Here is a 17873-nt window from a genome sequence, read left to right as displayed (position 1 = left end):
GGTGCTACTTCTGAGGTCTCCGCCAGGAACGACAACCAAGAGATGGAGGACGCTGTTACCTCCAACCCTGGTACGATTGCTGACGTCCTGCCTTTGAGTCGACTGAACCTTTATTGCTACCCTGGTCGACTGAACTTTTCCTTTGTAGCCCCTCCTCATGTTATCGACCTCCCGGATGACGACGACAACGGTCCGTTGAGAGCGAGGAGGCACAAGAGGGCGTCGGCTGACAAGACCCCCCAATCCGCTCCGGCGTCCGAGGCCGTGGCTCGGGATGGTGGTGACACCACTCGGGCTTCTGTGACCTTCGCCGTTCCTCTGGCGAGTGCGCGGCCCTCGGCGTTGACTGCGGATCCACCTTCGCTTTTTGCTGCGTACCCCGTCCCTGAGGACCAAGCGGCTGCTGCAAAGGAGGTTATACGCCAGGCGGGGATCATGATGGGGCAAGTGAAGATGGCTCGGGAGGCCAGACAAGCAGCCTATGACGCGAGTTCGGCTCTTCAGAGCAACGTCCAGGTCAGTCGACTCGACACTTGGTCTATTATGATATGTTGTTTGAAGAGTCTCTTTTCCGAAGATCTTTTGTATCTGTATCTGTACACCCACTGGGTGTGTCTGCCAATCCTTTGGACGAGTGGGGGCACGCTAAGTGCACACACTGGGTGTAGTCCCCGAGACTACGGTGGACTGCTGGCAGTCGACTGTAGTCTTTACATTGTGTTGCTGTAGCTGTATTTCTTCACTCGGTTTGGTCTGGCCAGGTCGACTGCGGGCAGTTGACTTTTTTTTGGTCGAACCAGTGGGGGCACGCTGAGTGCACCCACTGGGTGTAGTCCCCGAGACTATTGTCGAATGTTTTTGATTCGGCTGTGGTCTTAGAAACGTCATCATTGTCTCTTAGTTACTCGGAAGCAACTTATCTTGGACGTCTGTCGACTGATTTTCCTTTTTACAGAAATCTTGCGAACTTGTAGCTCGCTATACTGAGTTGGAGAATCAGCAGATCCAGCTCAACCTTAACTTGAAGCTTGCTCAGGAGAATTTGAGGAAGGCGCAAGAAGAAGCGAAAGGTATGGCTGGTGAGGTTCTCTATTCTTAACGGGTGGCTTTTCTTTCTTGTCCATTCTTGATGTTGGTTCCACTCGACGCGCCACAGATAAACTGGAGGAAGCTCTGAAGAAGAAGGACCAAGACCTTGCAGAGGCACAGAAGGAGGCCTCGAGCAAAACGAAGCTTGCAGAGGAGAAATTGGCTTCGGTCGGAGCTCTTGAACAGGAGAACTCCAGACTGAAAACCGCTCTCGAGACAGCTAATCGAGATGCCAGTCGACTGAAGAAGGAGAAGATGGCTCTGCACGACAAGGCGGGTGAGCTGGCGGGGAAGGTAAAAGATCTGGAGGCTTATCTCGGTGGACTTGCCAAGAAGTTGTTCGTCATGCTCGAAGGTAATTACTCTGCCCCGACTGTCTTGCAGTTTGCCAAGCCTGTGTAGGGCCACTGTCTTACTCTTGAATCGTGTTTGCAGAATTCTGTCAGAACTTTGAAGAGGAGACCAATCGAGTGGAGCCAAGCTTGGACCCTGTTAACTCTCTTGTGAAGGACGAGGCTGCCATGAACGTGCTCCGACTGGAGTCTCGTGTTACTAGCGTCGTTGATTATCTGGCTCGGCTGAAAGTTGCAATGTCGCGGATCGACACATCACTCTGGCCTGGGACGACGCTTCAGAACGACCTCGAGTCTCTGATGGCTCGACTTAACGAAGTCCCAGGTCGAGTGGCGGAATGGAAGAAATCTTCTACTAGATGTGGTGCTGATGTCGCTCTGTCTCTGGTCCGCGTCCATTGCAAGGAGGCGCGAGAAGAAAAGCTGGCGGCCATCCAAGTTGCAAATACCAGGAAGCACAACTTTCAAAACTTCATGGAGACTTTCATCGCCGCTGCCACCCGTATCGCCGACGGGATCGACTTGGATGAGTTCGTCGCCCCTTCCAGTCCTCCTCCCGAGGAGTGAAAAACTTTGAATTTACCTCGGGATGCCGAGTGGATTTGTAACCGTTTAAACTCCGCCGAGCCGAGGGCTCGAGTACTTTGAGGTTTGGGACCTTTTGGGCTTTTTCTGAACTTGATTTCTCGTTGGATATCTTCACGGTTTGATTCGTCGAGTGGAAGTTTATCTTCACTCGGAATAGTCTTGTATTTGCGACGCAGCTCCAAGGGAGAAGGTAGCGGTCGACTCGCGGATTGGGTCGAGTCTTGTACTTAGGCGAGCACTGGGCTGTAGCTAAGCCTCCGAGTGAGAGGTTTACTCTCCACTCGGTAGGATTTTTAAACACTTAGGCGAGCACTGGGCTGCAGCTAAGCCCCCGCGTGGGAGGTTTGCTCTCCACTCGGTAGGATTTTTAAACACTTAGGCGAGCATTGGGCTGCAGCTAAGCCCCCGAGTGGGAGGCTTACTCTCCACTCGGTAGGATTTTTAAACACTTAGGCGAGCACTGGACTGCAGCTAAGCCCCCGAGTGGGAGGTTTGCTCTCCACTCGGTAGGATTTTTAAACACTTAGGCGAGCACTGGGCTGCAGCTAAGCCCCCGAGTGGGAGGTTTGCTCTCCACTCGGTAGGATTTTTAAACACTTAGGCGAGCACTGGGCTGCAGCTAAGCCCCCGAGTGGGAGGTTTGCTCTCCACTCGGTAGGATTTTTAAACACTTAGGCGAGCACTGGGCTGCAGCTAAGCCCCCGAGTGGGAGGATCGCTCTCCACTCGGTAGGATTTCAAACACTTAGGCGAGCACTGGGCTGCAGCTAAGCTCCCGAGTGGGAGGTTTGCTCTCCACTCGGTAGGATTTTTTCAAACTTAGGCGAGTGCCGGACTGCAGCTAAGTCTCTAGGTGAGAGAACTTAGGCGAGTGCTAAACTGCAGCTAAGCCCCCGAGTGGGAGGATCGCTCTCCACTCGGTAGGATTTTTTCAAACTTAGGCGAGTGCCGGACTGCAGCTAAGTCTCTAGGTGAGAGAACTTAGGCGAGTGCTGGACTGCAGCTAAGCCCCCGAGTGGGAGGATCGCTCTCCACTCGGTAGGATTTCAAACTTAGGCGAGCACTGGGCTGCAGCTAAGCCCCCGAGTGGGAGGTTTGCTCTCCACTCGGTAGGATTTTTTTCAAACTTAGGCGAGTGCCGGACCGCAGCTAAGTCTCTAAGTGAGAGAACTTAGGCGAGTGCTGGACTGCAGCTAAGTCCCCGAGTGGGAGGATCGCTCTCCACTCGGTAGGATTTTTTCAAACTTAGGCGAGTGCTGGACTGCAGTTAAGCCCCCGAGTGGGAGGATCGCTCTCCACTCGGTAGGATTTTTTCAAACTTAGGCGAAACGGATTCGCAGCTAAGTCACCCACTGGGGGATTCCGTATGTAAACAAAAGTGACAACAATTAATGGAACACTCTTGCCTTTGATAAAAACGAACTGCAGGAATTTTTCTTATTACATCTCGTCCAAGGGAGGGCTCAAGTGTAAAAGGGGCGGAGTAGTTCCGCATTCCAAGCTCGTGGCTCGTCGATCTGGCGATCAATATTGTAGAGGTGATACGCTCCATTGTGAAGGACTCTGGTGATGATGAAGGGACCTTCCCAAGTAGGAGCAAGCTTGTGTGGTTTCTGTTGATCCACTCGAAGGACCAAATCTCCTTCTTGGAAGGCTCGACTCTTCACATTCCGGGCGTGGAATCGACGCAAGTCTTGCTGATAAATGGTCGATCTGATCATGGCCATCTCCCTCTCTTCTTCTAGGAGGTCGACTGCGTCTTGCCGGGCCTGTTCTGCTTCATCTTCGGTGTAAAGCTCGACTCGGGGCGCGTTGTGAAGAAGATCACTTGGCAGAACCGCTTCGGCTCCATAAACCAGAAAGAATGTAGTTCTTCCAGTCGACCGGTTAGGGGTGGTCCTCAATCCCCACAGAACTGACGGAAGCTCGTCGACCCAAGAACCTGCCGCGTGCTTGAGATCACACATCAGCCGAGGCTTCAGTCCTTTGAGAATCAGACCATTTGCTCTTTTAGCTTGTCCATTCGACTGAGGATGCGCGACCGACGCGTAGTCGACTCGTGTGCCTTGAGAGGCGCAAAAAGCTCTGAACTCGTCTGAATCGAAGTTTGACCCATTGTCAGTGATGATGCTATGCGGGACCCCATACCTGAATATCAACTCTCTGATGAAACCGATAGCAGTGCTAGCATCAAGATTTTTGATAGGCTTGGCTTCAATCCATTTGGTGAACTTGTCGACTGCCACAAGCACATGCGTGAATCCGCTCCTGCCTGTTCTCAGTGGACCAACCATGTCCAGTCCCCAGACAGCAAAGGGCCAGACGAGTGGAATGGTCTTCAGGGCTGATGCAGGCTTGTGTGACATGTTGGAGTAGAACTGGCAGCCTCCACACTTGTCGACTATCTCTTTTGCCATCTCATTTGCTCTAGGCCAGTAAAATCCCGCTCGGTATGCTTTAGCCACAATGGTCCGAGAGGACGCATGGTGGCCACAGGTCCCCGAGTGGATATCATCAAGGATTATCCGACCTTCTTCTGGTGTTATGCACTTCTGACCGATTCCAGTCGCGCTTTCTCTATACAACTGCCCCTTTATGACTGTGAAGGTCTTGGATCGGCGGACGATCTGTCGAGCCTCTTCCTCGTCTTCTGGGAGCTCTTTCCTTAGGATATACGCGATGTACGGTATCGTCCAGTCGGGACTGATTGCCAAGACTTCCATGATTAGGTCGACCACAGCAGGAACTTCGACTTTAGTCGGATCTGTGGCACTTTTCGGTTGTGGGGCTTCTTCTGTGAAAGGATCCTCCTGGACTGACGGCAAGCGGATGTGCTCCAAAAACACATTGCTGGGAATGGCTTCTCTCTTGGAGCCTATCTTTGCCAGATCATCAGCTGCTTGATTTTTCAGTCGGGGGATGTGATGAAGCTTTAACCCCTTGAATTTCTTTTCTAACTTTCTCACTGCATTGCAATAACCAGTCATAGCTGGACTTCTGACGTCCCACTCCTTCATCACCTGATTAACCACCAAATCTGAGTCGCCATAGACCATGAGGCGACGGACGCCGAGTGAAATGGCCATGCGCAACCCATACAAAAGTGCTTCATACTCTGCTTCATTATTGGAGGAATCAAAGTGAATCTGGAGAACATATCTGAGCTTATCTCCTCAGGGGGAGACTAGAACTACCCCAGCACCGGAACCATTCAGCATCTTAGATCCATCGAAGAACATGGTCCAGTGCTCCGAGTGAACTTGAGTCGGAAGTTGCTGTTCAATCCACTCGGCGATGAAATCTGCGATTGCTTGGGACTTGATAGCCTTCTTTGCTTCGAACTTGATATCTAAGGGAAGGAGTTCGATCGCCCACTTGGCCACTCGACCAGTTGCATCTCTGTTATGCAGAATCTCTAACAGTGGGGCGTCGCTGACGACTGTAATGGAGTGGTCAGAGAAGTAATGTGCAACCTTCTTCATGGTCATGTAAATCCCATATACAAGCTTCTGGTAGTGAGGGTATCTTTGTTTTGAAGGGGTCAAAACTTCGGACAGATAATAGACTGGGTGCTGAACTCTGAAGGCCTTTCCTTCTTCTTCCCGCTCGACCGTAAGTACTGTGCTGACAACTTGTCCTGTGGCTGCAATGTAAAGCAGCAGAGGCTCTTTGCCGATTGGGGCAGCAAGCACCGGCTGGGTGGAGAGCAGAGCTTTGAGCTCTGCAAATGCCGCATCAGCTTCTGGAGTCCACTCGAACTTGTCAGACTTCTTCATCAGTCGGTAAAGGGGCAACACCTTTTCACCGAGACGAGAAATGAATCGACTTAGGGCGGCCAAGCAGCCTGTAAGCTTTTGGACGTCGTGCACGTGAACGGGACGCTTCATCCGGAGTATGGTGCCAACTTTTTCAGGATTGGCGTCGATCCCCCGTTCGAAAACGAGAAAACCGAATAACTTTCCACCTGGAACTCCGAATGTGCACTTTGATGGATTGAGCTTGATATCGTACCTCCTAAGGTTGGCAAAGGTTTCGGCAAGGTCAGCCCGCAGGTCGGAACCTTTGCGTGACTTGACCACAATATCATCCATGTATGCCTCCACATTCCGACTGATTTGAGTGAGTAAACACTTCTGAATCATTCTCATGAACGTGGCTCCGGCGTTCTTGAGGCCGAACGGCATGGTGACATAACAGAAGCATCCGAATGGGGTGATGAAAGCTGTTTTGATTTCGTCGGGTCCATACAGACGGATCTGATGGTACCCGGAATAAGCATCTAGAAAAGACAACCTCTCGCATCCCGCAGTTGAGTCGACTATTTGGTCGATGCGAGGGAGAGGAAAATGATCTTTCGGGCAGGCCTGATTGATATGTTTGAAATCAATGCACATGCGAAGTGACTTGTCTTTCTTGGGGACCATGACGACATTGGCGAGCCACTCGGAGTGGTAAATTTCTCGGATGAACTCTGCTGCTAAGAGCCGAGCCACCTCCTCGCCAATGGCTTGCTTCTTCTGGACGGCAGACCGTCGAAGATGTTCCTTCACAGGCTTAAATTTTGGGTCAACTCGTAGACGGTGCTCAGCCAGCCCCCTGGGAACTCCAGGCATGTCAGAGGGTTTCCATGCGAAGATGTCCCAGTTCTCACGGAGGAGCTGGATGAGCGCTTCTTCCTATTTGGAGTCAAGCGTCGTTGAGATGTGAGTCGGGGCAGCATCGGGGTCGGTAGGGTGAATGTGGATTGTCTTTGTTTCACCGGACGACTGAAAAGCTGATTCTGAAGCAGGTTTCTTGGCTCGTAGCAACTCGCTTGGATCGGCAGTCTTTTGGTACTCTTGCAGCTCGACCACTGCCATCTGAGCATCTGCAATCTTTGAGCCCTTCTGAAAGCACTCTTCCGCCTTCTTCCGATTGCCCGTAACAGTGATCACACCTTTGGGGCCAGGCATCTTCAGTTTGAGATACACGTAACATGGCCGGGCCATGAAGCGTGCATAAGCTGGCCTGCCCAAAATGGCGTGATAAGCACTTTGGAAGTCCACAACCTCGAATGTCAACTTTTCCTTGCGGTAATTCTTTGAATCACCGAAAACCATATCAAGAGCGATCTGGCCGAGTGATTGGGCTTTCTTCCCAGGAATGACTCCGTGGAAACTCATGTTACTGGTGCTGAGCCTGGACATCGGGATGCCCATTCCTTTTAGTGTTTCAGCATACAGTATGTTCAGGCCACTGCCACCATCCATCAGGACTTTAGTCAGTCGAGTGCCTTCAACAATTGGGTCGACCACCAAAGCTTGCCTCCCAGGGGTGGCAATGTGCGTCGGGTGATCAGACTGGTCGAATGTGATGGCGGTTTGAGACCACTTCAGGTAACTGGGTGTTGCCGGGGCAACCATGTTCACCTCTCGGTTAATGACTTTCAGTCGACTTTTGCTTTCGACATCGGCAAAAATCATCAGGGTGGAATTGATTTGGGGGTATCCATCGTCGCTATCTTCCTTGTCCTCAACTTTGTCTGACTCTTTTTCCTTTTCCTTATCTTTGGGCTGCTTGCCCTGGAACTGCTGGATCAAGAGTCGACACTGTCGAGTGGTATGTTTCGGGTAAATGAAATTACCCTCTTCATCTTTCTTGTGTGGACGAGACATGGCAAAACACATCATTTCCGTCCTGGTCTTTAACTTTCTTGGGGTTCCAAGGTCCTTTGGGTTTCCCTTTAAACTTTCCTTGGGTTACAGCCAAGGCTTCCCCGGAGCGCTGGCTCGGCTTTCCGCTTCTGTTTCCGATTGGAATTTCCTCCGGTTTCTTGAGGACTGACTTGAGCTTGCCACTCCTGAGTCGATCCTCATCTTCACCATTAGCGTACTTGGTGGCAATCTCCATCATCCGATTCAGAGACATATGTTCGACCGAATTTCAGATTCAGTTCTCTGTACTTGACGCCTTCTTTGAAGGCAACTGCTTGGTGGTCAGGCACATTCTCTACCGTGTGATGTAACGTGATCCATCTCTGGATGTAATCCCTCAAATTCATTCGGCTTCTGCACGCAAGACCGCAGTTCCGTCAGCCCTGCCGGTCGCTTGCATGTTCCTTCAAATGTGGTGACAAACACTCGGGCGAGATCTTCCCAAGTGTAAATGCTGCTGGGTGCTAACTGATTCAGCCACGCTCTGGCCGAGCCCTCCAACATGAGAGGCAGGTGCTTCATGGCCACTTCATCATTGCCACCGCCAATCTGGACAGCCACTCGGTAGTCTTCAAGCCAAGTATCGGGCTTGGACTCACCAGTGACTTACTGACTCAGTCGCAACCTGAAGTTGAGGGAATTCACAGCGGCCCTGATGGCTCTACTAAAGCACTCTGCCGAAACATGTGCTCTGCTGCTGGTAGGTGCATCTCTGTCGTGTCCTTCCCGGTGAGCTCTGTTCCTGTCAACCAAACCTTGAACGAGAATGGATCTCGCATCGAAGCCTGGCTCCCTGGAGTCGACTGGAATCCTTCGCCCAACACTACGAGGGTGCCTATCATCCTGTTGTCGAGGCGCATACGACCCGCTCCTCGGGGGAGGGGTGGGCACTCGACGTCGATCATCACGATCGAATCGGTGATCATATTGCTCACGGTTACCATGCTGATTACGCCGGTCCCCACGTCCCTCACGCCTCGGGGGCGATCTTGGGCTATGAGCCGACTGGACTGTGTGCTGAGCAACGGATCTGCTGTGAATCCTGTTCCGCGACTGAGAAACAGCGGAATTCTGGTCTCCTGCTGCCCGGAGTAACGCTCTGATCTGCAGCAAGCCTCTGCCAGCCTCGACTGGGAAGGCTGAATCGACTCTGCTATACGGGCTGCAGCTGCTAAATTCTGAATCGGAGTTCGATATACCTGCGGGGGCGGAAAGAGCTGACGTCGACTGGATTCTGGAACCCGTTGTCGCGCACGCTCGTCGAGTGCTCGCTGGAGGTTCTCCAGTCGAGTGCGCTCAGCCAAGTTTGCCAGGCGCGCGTCCTCCAAGGCACGAGCCTCGGGGGTTTCTCCAACGATAGGAGTGTGCAGTGCATCCATGTTCCGGCGACGAAGTTCTTCTCTCTGCAGCGACGTGAGAGGCTCGGGGAGATATTCCTCATGGGGATGCGACGGGTCGCCTCCACCTGCGTCGGTGCGGGGAAAACCGGGAGGACTGGCGGTCCATCGACCATCAGAACCTCCGCCGCCGGATCACTGCTTGTCGCACTCGGATGCGGTCTCTGTGAGCCAGTCGACGGGATACAGGCCGTAGAGGGATTCGTCGGGCTCGATCGCCGTGACTTGAGGGGTGGCCGACTGGTGCCATCGCGTGTCTCACCCACCGCTGAAGTCTGACCGACCGGAGCGCTGGCGTGCGGGGAAAAGGCACAGCGAGCCGACCGATAGTGGGTCGACGGTTGCCGCAAAGGATGCCGCGGAACGCACGCGAAGTGCGTCGCCCCGCGGACAGGGAGCGCGTCCACGTCGAGCGGAGCCTCCTGAAGCCAAGCGGAGTCGTCGGCGATGAACGTGAGCGCGCCGAGACGGATCTCGCGGCCCTCCACCAAAACTCCGCCAGGAAACCATGATGATTCGGATCGGAAAAGACCGCAACTCCTCCAACAAATCGCTAAAACACCGGCCCCTTGGTGGGCGCCAACTGTCGTGGTTCTAAGTCTGACAGTAATGTAGGGGGGTAAGTATGGAGAGGCAAGATCTTAGCTATGGAGAAGTTGTAAGCACACAAGGTTTACGAGTTCATGCCCTTCTCGGAGGAAGTAATAGCCCTACGTCTCGAAGCTCGGAGGCGGTCGACTGGATTATGCGTGTATGGTTTACAGGGGTGCGAACCCTTTACACTGAGGAGGGGGGTGGCTTATATAGAGTTCACCGGACCCCTCCGGCCCTCAGTTATGCAGGGTTTTAAATACATTAAGGTCGGGCGTTACTGGTAACGTCCTTAATAAAGTGCTATGATGATCATAAAAGCTACTTAATAACCGACCGTAGCGTGCGGAGTGCCTTTAGGTCTCCTGGCCGTCGGGTGGTTTGGTCTTGGTCGAGTGTCTTCGAGTCTGTCGAATGGAACACTTCCAAGTCGATAGAAAGGTGATTTCTTCTAGAGATGTCCTCGGGTAGGGCAGTTTGGACAGGTCCATGACCCTACCCTAGGTACATAGCTTATCATTAGCCCCCGAATGGATCGAGGTTTGAGTGGGGAAGGAGTTGAGATTTTCCGACTCATTTTTCATGCCATGAGCATATTGGTTTCGGATCAATGAACCTGAGTGATGACAGCAACTTCCTTTTCAGTCGCCTTGATCCATTCTTAGTTTTTGTCGAGTGAGTTTCTTTACTTGAAAGGCTCCGAGTGACGGTGCGGAGGAGATCTTCGGTCTGACAAGTTGTTCTGCTGCCCGCAGATTTCGCGGGATCCGAATTTTGGGAAGCGCGCGGGACGGGGGAGGCCGCAGTAATCGGATGGGATAGAGCGGAGCCGCCTCGATCCCCGCGCCACCTTTTTCGCCACGTATCGCGCGGCGATTGTTACGGGATTTGACAGGGCCGTCCGGGCCTACCAGTCAGCCACTCGGAAGCGGCCTCATATAAGGCGTCGGACCGGGGTCTCTTCGAACAGTGCGTCCCCATTATCTCTTCTCCTCTTCACGCTCCCTCGCCCGCTCGCTCTCGCCCCAGTGCCACGCTCCGTACGTGTTTCGCCGGCGACGATGGGGAAGGAGAAGACGGCGGCTCTAGAGCGGGCGAAGAAGGCGACTCTCCTTCCCCTCGTTGCTGGTTTCTCCATAGATAGATCTTGGTGACGTAGGAAATTTTTGAATTTCTGCTACGTTCCCCAACAGTGGCATCATGAGCTAGGTCTATGCGTAGTTCTATGCACGAGTAGAACACAAAGTAGTTGTGGGCGTTGATTTTGTTCAATATGCTTACCGTTACTAGTCCAATCTTGATTCGGCGGCATTGTGGGATGAAGCGGCCCGGACCGACCTTACACGTACTCTTACGTGAGACTGGTTCCACCGACTGACATGCACTAGTTGCATAAGGTGGCTAGCGGGTGTCTGTCTCTCCCACTTTAGTCGGATGGATTCGATGAAAAGGGTCCTTATGAAGGGTAAATAGCAATTGGCATATCAAGTTGTGGTTTTGCGTAGGTAAGAAACGTTCTTGCTAGAAACCCATAGCAGCCACGTAAAAACGTGCAACAACAATTAGAGGACGTCTAACTTGTTTTTGGGTATGCTATGTGATGTGATATGGCCAAAAGGAATGTGATGAATGATATATGTGATGTATGAGATTGATCATGTTCTTGTAATAGGAATCACGACTTGCATGTCGATGAGTATGACAACCGGCAGGAGCCATAGGAGTTGTCTTAATTTATTTATGACCTGCGTGTCAACATAAACGTCATGTAATTACTTTACTTTATTGCTAACCGTTAGCTGTAGTAGTAGTAGAAGTAATAGTTGGCGAGACAACTTCATGAAGACACGATGATGGAGATCATGATGATGGAGATCATGGTGTCATGCCGGTGACGATGATGATCATGGAGCCCAAGATGGAGATCAAAGGAGCTATATGATATTGGCCATATCATGTCACTTATTTGATTGCATGTGATGTTTATCATGTTTATACATCTTATTTGCTTAGAACGACGGTAGTAAATAAGATGATCCCTCATAAATTTCAAGAAAGTGTTCCCCCTAACTGTGCACCGTTGCGACAGTTTGTTGTTTCGAAGCACCACGTGATGATCGGGTGTTTGATTCCAAACGTTCACATACAACGGGTGTAAGACAGATTTACACATGCAAACACTTAGGTTGACTTGACGAGCCTAGCATGTGTATAGACATGGCCTCGGAACACAGAAGACCGAAAGGTCGAGCATGAGTCGTATAGAAGATACGATCAACATGAAGATGTTCACCGATGTTGACTAGTCCGTCTCACGTGATGATCGGACACGGCCTAGTTGACTCGGATCATGTAATCACTTAGATGACTAGAGGGATGTCTATCTGAGTGGGAGTTCATAAGATGAACTTAATTATCCTGAACAATAGTCAAAAGGTCTTCGCAAATTATGTCGTAGCTCGCGCTTCAGTTCTACTGTTTAGTTATGTTCCTAGAGAAAATTTAGTTGAAAGTTGATAGTACCAATTATGCGGACTAGGTCCGTAAACTGAGGATTGTCCTCATTGCTTCATAGAAGGCTTATGTCCTTAATGCACCGCTTAGTGTGCTGAACCTCGAACGTTGTCTGTGGATGTTGCGAACATCTGACATACACATTTTGATAACTACATGAAAGTTCAGTGCGTAATGCTAAATGGTTTAGAATTGAGGCACCAAAGATGTTTTTTGAAACGTCGCGAAACATATGAGATGTTTCGAGGGCTGAAATTGGGATTTTAGGCTCGTGCCCACGTCAAGAGGTATAAGACCTCCGATGATTTTCTTAGCCTGCAAACTAAAGGAGAAAAGCTCAATTGTTGAGCTTGTGCTCAGATTGTCTGAGTACAACAATCATTTGAATCGAGTGGGAGTTGATCTTCCAGATGATATAGTGATGTTTCTCCGAAGTCATTACCACCAAGCTGCTAGAGCTTCGTGATAAACTATAATGTATCAGGGACATATATGATGATCCTTGAGATATTCGCGATGTTTGACACCACGAAAGTAGAAATCAAGAAGGAGCATCAATTGTTGATGGTTAGTGAAACCACTAGTTTCAAGAAGGGCAAGGGCAAGAAGGGATACTTCATGACACGGCAATTCAGCTGCTGCTCTAGTGAAGAAACCCAAGGTTGAACCCAAACCCGAGACTAAGTGCTTCTGTAATAAGGGGAACAACCACTGGAGCAGAATTACCCTAGATACTTGGTAGATTAGAAGGCTGGCAAGGTCGATAGAAGTATATTGGATATACATTGTGTTGATGTGTACTTTACTAGTACTCCTAGTAGCACCAGGGTATTAGATACCGGTTCGGTTGCTAAGTGTTAGTAACTTGAAATAAAAGCTACGGAATAAACGGAGACTAGCTAAAGGTGAGCTAACGATATGTGTTGGAAGTGTTTCCAATGTTGATATGATCAAATATCGTACGCTCCCTCTACCATCGAGATTGGTGTTTGCGTTGAGCATAGACATGATTGGATTATGTCTATCGCAATACGGTTATTCATTTAAAAGAATAATGGTTACTCTGTTTATTTGAATAATACCTTCAATGGTCTTGCACCTAAAATGAATGGTTTATTGAATCTCGATCGTAGTGATACACATGTTCATGCCAAAAGATAGTAATGATAGTACCACCTACTTGTGGCACTGCCACTTAAGTCATATCGGTATAAAACGCATGAAGAAGCTCCATGTAGATGGATCTTTGGACTCACTCATTTTTGAAAAGTTTGAGACATCGAACCATGTCTGTTGGTGTATATGCATGAAGAAACTCCATGCAAATGGACCGTTCGGACTCACTTGATTTTGAATCACTTGAGACATGCAAATCATACCACATGGGCAAGATGACTGAAAGCCTCGGTTTCAGTAAAATGGAACTAGAAAGCAACTTGTTGGAAGTAATACATTTTGATGTGTGCAGTCCAATGAGTGCTGAGGCATGTAGTGGATATCGTTATGTTCTTACTTCACAGATGATTTGAGTAGATGTTGAGTATATTTACTTGATGAATCACGAGTCTGAATTATTGAAAGGTTCAAGTAATTTCAGGGTGAAGTTGAAAGATCGTCGTGACAAGAGGATAAAATATCTATGATATGATCATAGAGATGAATATCTGAATTACGAGTTTGGCACAGAATTAAGACATTGTGGAAATTGTTTCACAACTAATACAGCCTGGAACACCATAGTGTGATGGTGTGTCCAAACATCATAACTGCACCCTATTGGATATGATGCATACCATGATGTCTCTTATCGAATTACCACGATAGTTCATGGGTTAGGCATTAGAGACAACCACATTCACTTTAAATAGGGCACCACGTAATTCCGATGAGATGACACCGTATGAACTATGGTTTAGAGAAACCTAAGCTGTCATTTCTTAAAAGTTTGGGGCTGCAACGCTTATGTGAAAAAGTTTCAGGCTGATAAGCTCGAACCCAAAGCGGATAAATGCATCTTCATAGGACACCCAAAACAGTTGGGTATACCTCCTGTCTCAGATCTGAAAGCAATAAGGGATTGTTTCTAGAATCGGGTCCTTTCTCGAGGAAAAGTTTCTCTCGAAAGAATTGAGTGGGAGGATGTTGGAGGCTTGATGAGGTTTTTGAACCGTCTCTTCAACTAGTGTGTGGAAGGGCACAGGAAGTTGTTCCTGTGGCACCTACACCAATTGAAGTGGAAGCTTATGATATTGATCATGAGACTTCGGATCAAGTCACTCCCAAACCTCGTAGGATGACAAGGATGCGTACTACTTCTGAGTGGTACGTAATCCTGTCTTATAAGTCATGTTGCTAGACAACAATGAACCTACGAGCTGTGGAGAAGCGATGGTGGGCCCGGATTCCGATAAATGGCTCGAGGCCATAAAATCCGAGAGAGGATCCATATATGAAAACAAAGTGTAGACTTTGGAAGAACTACTTGATGGTCGTAAGGCTGTTGGGTACAGATGGATTTTAAAAGGAAGACGGACAATGATGGTATATGTCACCACTAAGAAAGCTCGACTTCTCGTTAAGTTCTTTCCGACAAGTTCAAGGAGTTGACTATGATGAGACTTTTCTCACTCGCAGCGATGCTAAGAGTCTGTTGGAATTATATTAGCGATTACTGCATTATTTATGAAATCTTGCAGAAAGGATGTCAAAACATTGTTTCCTCAACATTTTTCTTGAGGAAAGGTTGTATGTGATACAACCGGAAGGTTTTGTCAATCCTGAAAGATGCTAATAAGTATGCAAAGCTCCAGCTATCCTTCTAAGGACTGGAGTAAGCATCTCGGAGTTGGAATGTGCGCTTTGATGAGATGATCAAAGATTTTGGGTTTATACAAAGTTTATGAGAAACTTGTATTTCCAAAGAAGTGAGTGGGAGCACTATAGAATTTCTGATAAATATATGTTGTTGACATATTGTTGATCAGAAATGACGTAGAATTTCTAGAAAGCATATAGGGTTATTTGGAAAGTGTTTTCAATGGAGAGCCTGGATTAAGCTACTTGAACATTGAGCATCAAGATCTATAAGGATAGATCAAAACGCTTAATGGTACTTTCAAATGAGCACATACCTTTACATGATCTTGAAGGTGTTCAAGATGGATCAGTCAAAGAAGGAGTTCTTGCCTGAGTTGTAAGGTATGAAGTTAAGACTTAAAGCTCGACCACGGCAGAATAGAGAGATAGGACGAAGGTCGTCCCCTATGCTTAAGACGTAGGCTCTACAGTATGCTATGCTGTGTACCGCACCTGAAGTGTGCCTTGCCATGAGTCAGTCAAGGGGTACAAGAGTGATCCAAGAATGGATCACGGGACAGCGGTCAAAGTTATCCTTAGTAACTAGTGGACTAAGGAATTTTCTCGATTATGGAGGTGGTAAAAGAGTTCGTCGTAAAGAGTTACGTCGATGCAAGCTTAACACCTATCCGGATAGCTCTGAGTAGAGATACCGGATACATATAATGGAGCAACAATTTAGAATAGCTCCAAGTAGAACAGTTATTTGGATTAGCTCCAAATAGTAGCGTAGTAGTTGCATCTACAAGATGACATAGAAATTTGCGAAGTACATACGGATCTGAAAGATTCAGACCCGTTGACTATAACATCTCTCACAAGCATAACATGTTCAAACCCAGAACTCATCGAGTGTTAATCACATGGTAAGTGACTGATTATTGACTCTAGTAAACTCTTGGGTGTTAGTCACATGGGATGTGACCTTGAGTGTTAATCATAGATTATTGACTCTAGTGCAAATGGGAGACTGTTGGAAATATGCCCTAGAGGCAATAATAAATAAGTTATTATTATATTTCCTTGTTCATGATAATCGTTTATTATCCATGCTATAATTGTATTGATAGGAAACTCAGATACATGTGTGGATACATAGACAACACCATGTCCCTAGTAAGCCTCTAGTTGACTAGCTCGTTGATCAATAGATGGTTGTGGTTTCCTAACCATGGACATTGGATGTCGTTGATAACGGGATCACATCATTAGGAGAATGATGTGATGGACAAGACCCAATCCTAAGCATAGCACAAGATCGTGTAGTTCGTATGCTAAAGCTTTTCTAATGTCAAGTATCATTTCCTTAGACCATGAGATTGTGCAACTCCCGGATACCGTAGGAGTGCTTTGGGTGTGCCAAACGTCACAACGTAACTGGGTGGCTATAAAGGTACACTACGGGTATCTCCGAAAGTGTCTGTTGGGTTGGCACGAATCGAGACTGGGATTTGTCACTCCGTGTAAGCGGAGAGGTATCTCTGGGCCCACTCGGTAGGACATCATCATATGCGCAATGTGACCAAGGAGTTGATCACGGGATGATGTGTTACGGAACGAGTAAAGAGACTTGCCGGTAGCGAGATTGAACTAGGTATTGGATACCGACGATCGAATCTCGGGCAAGTATCGTACCGATAGACAAAGGGAATTGTATACGGGATTGATTAAGTCCTTGACATCGTGGTTCATCCGATGAGATCATCGTGGAACATGTGGGAGCCAACATGGGTATCCAGATCCCGCTGTGGTTATTGACGGAGAACGTCTCGGTCATGTCTGCATGTCTCCGAACGTAGGGTCTACACACTTAAGGTTCGATGACGCTAGGGTTATAAAGGAAGTTTGTATGTGGTTACCGAATGTTGTTTCGGAGTCCCGGATGAGATCCCGGACGTCACGAGGAGTTCCGGAATGGTCCGGAGGTAAGATTTATATATGGGAAGTCCTGTTTTGTCACCGGAAGAGTTTCGGGGTTTATCGGTAATGTACCGGGACCACCGGGAGGGTCCCGGGGGTCCACCAAGTGGGGCCACCAGCCCCAAGGGGGGGCCACATGGGCTGTAGGGAGTGTTCCTTGGCCTACATGGGCCAAGGGCACCAGCCCCACTAAGGCCCATGCGCCTAGAAGGGGAGAGGAGGCAAACCCTAAGGGCAGATGGGCCCTAAGGCCCATATACCCTGCGCCTCTCGCTCCTCCCCCTTGTGGCCGCCACCCCTTGGCCATCTAGGGCTGCCGCCCCCCTAGGGGTGGGAACCCTAGAGGGGGCGCAGCCTCCACCCCTTCCCCTATATATATGAGGCCTAGGGGGCTGCCCAAAACACACGTGATTTGATCCCGTTGGTGCAGCCCTGCATATCTCTCTCTCCCTCCTCTTATGTGGTGCTTGGCGAAGCCCTGCAGGGTTGCCACGCTCCTCCATCACCACCACGCCGTTGTGCTGCTGCTGGGTGGAGTCTTCCTCAACCTCTCCCTCTCTCCTTGCTGGATCAAGGCATGGGAGACGTCACCGGGCTGTACGTGTGTTGAACGCGGAGGTGCTGTGCGTTCGGCACTTGATCATCGGTGATTTCAGTCACGACGAGTACGACTTCATCAACCCCGTTCACTTGAACGCTTCCGCTTAGCGATCTACAAGGGTATGTAGATGCACTCTCTTTCCCCTCGTTGCTTTCTCTCCATAGATAGATTCTTGGTGATATGTAGGAAAATTTTGAATTTCTGCTACGTTCCCTACACGGTTTGGTCTCTACTTATTCCTAACTTACAATACAAGTTACATACCAACGCCG

Source organism: Triticum urartu, chromosome 3 (genome assembly GCF_003073215.2).
Source record: "Triticum urartu cultivar G1812 chromosome 3, Tu2.1, whole genome shotgun sequence".
NCBI lineage: Eukaryota > Viridiplantae > Streptophyta > Magnoliopsida > Poales > Poaceae > Triticum > Triticum urartu.
Note: the sequence above shows the minus strand (reverse complement) of the source record.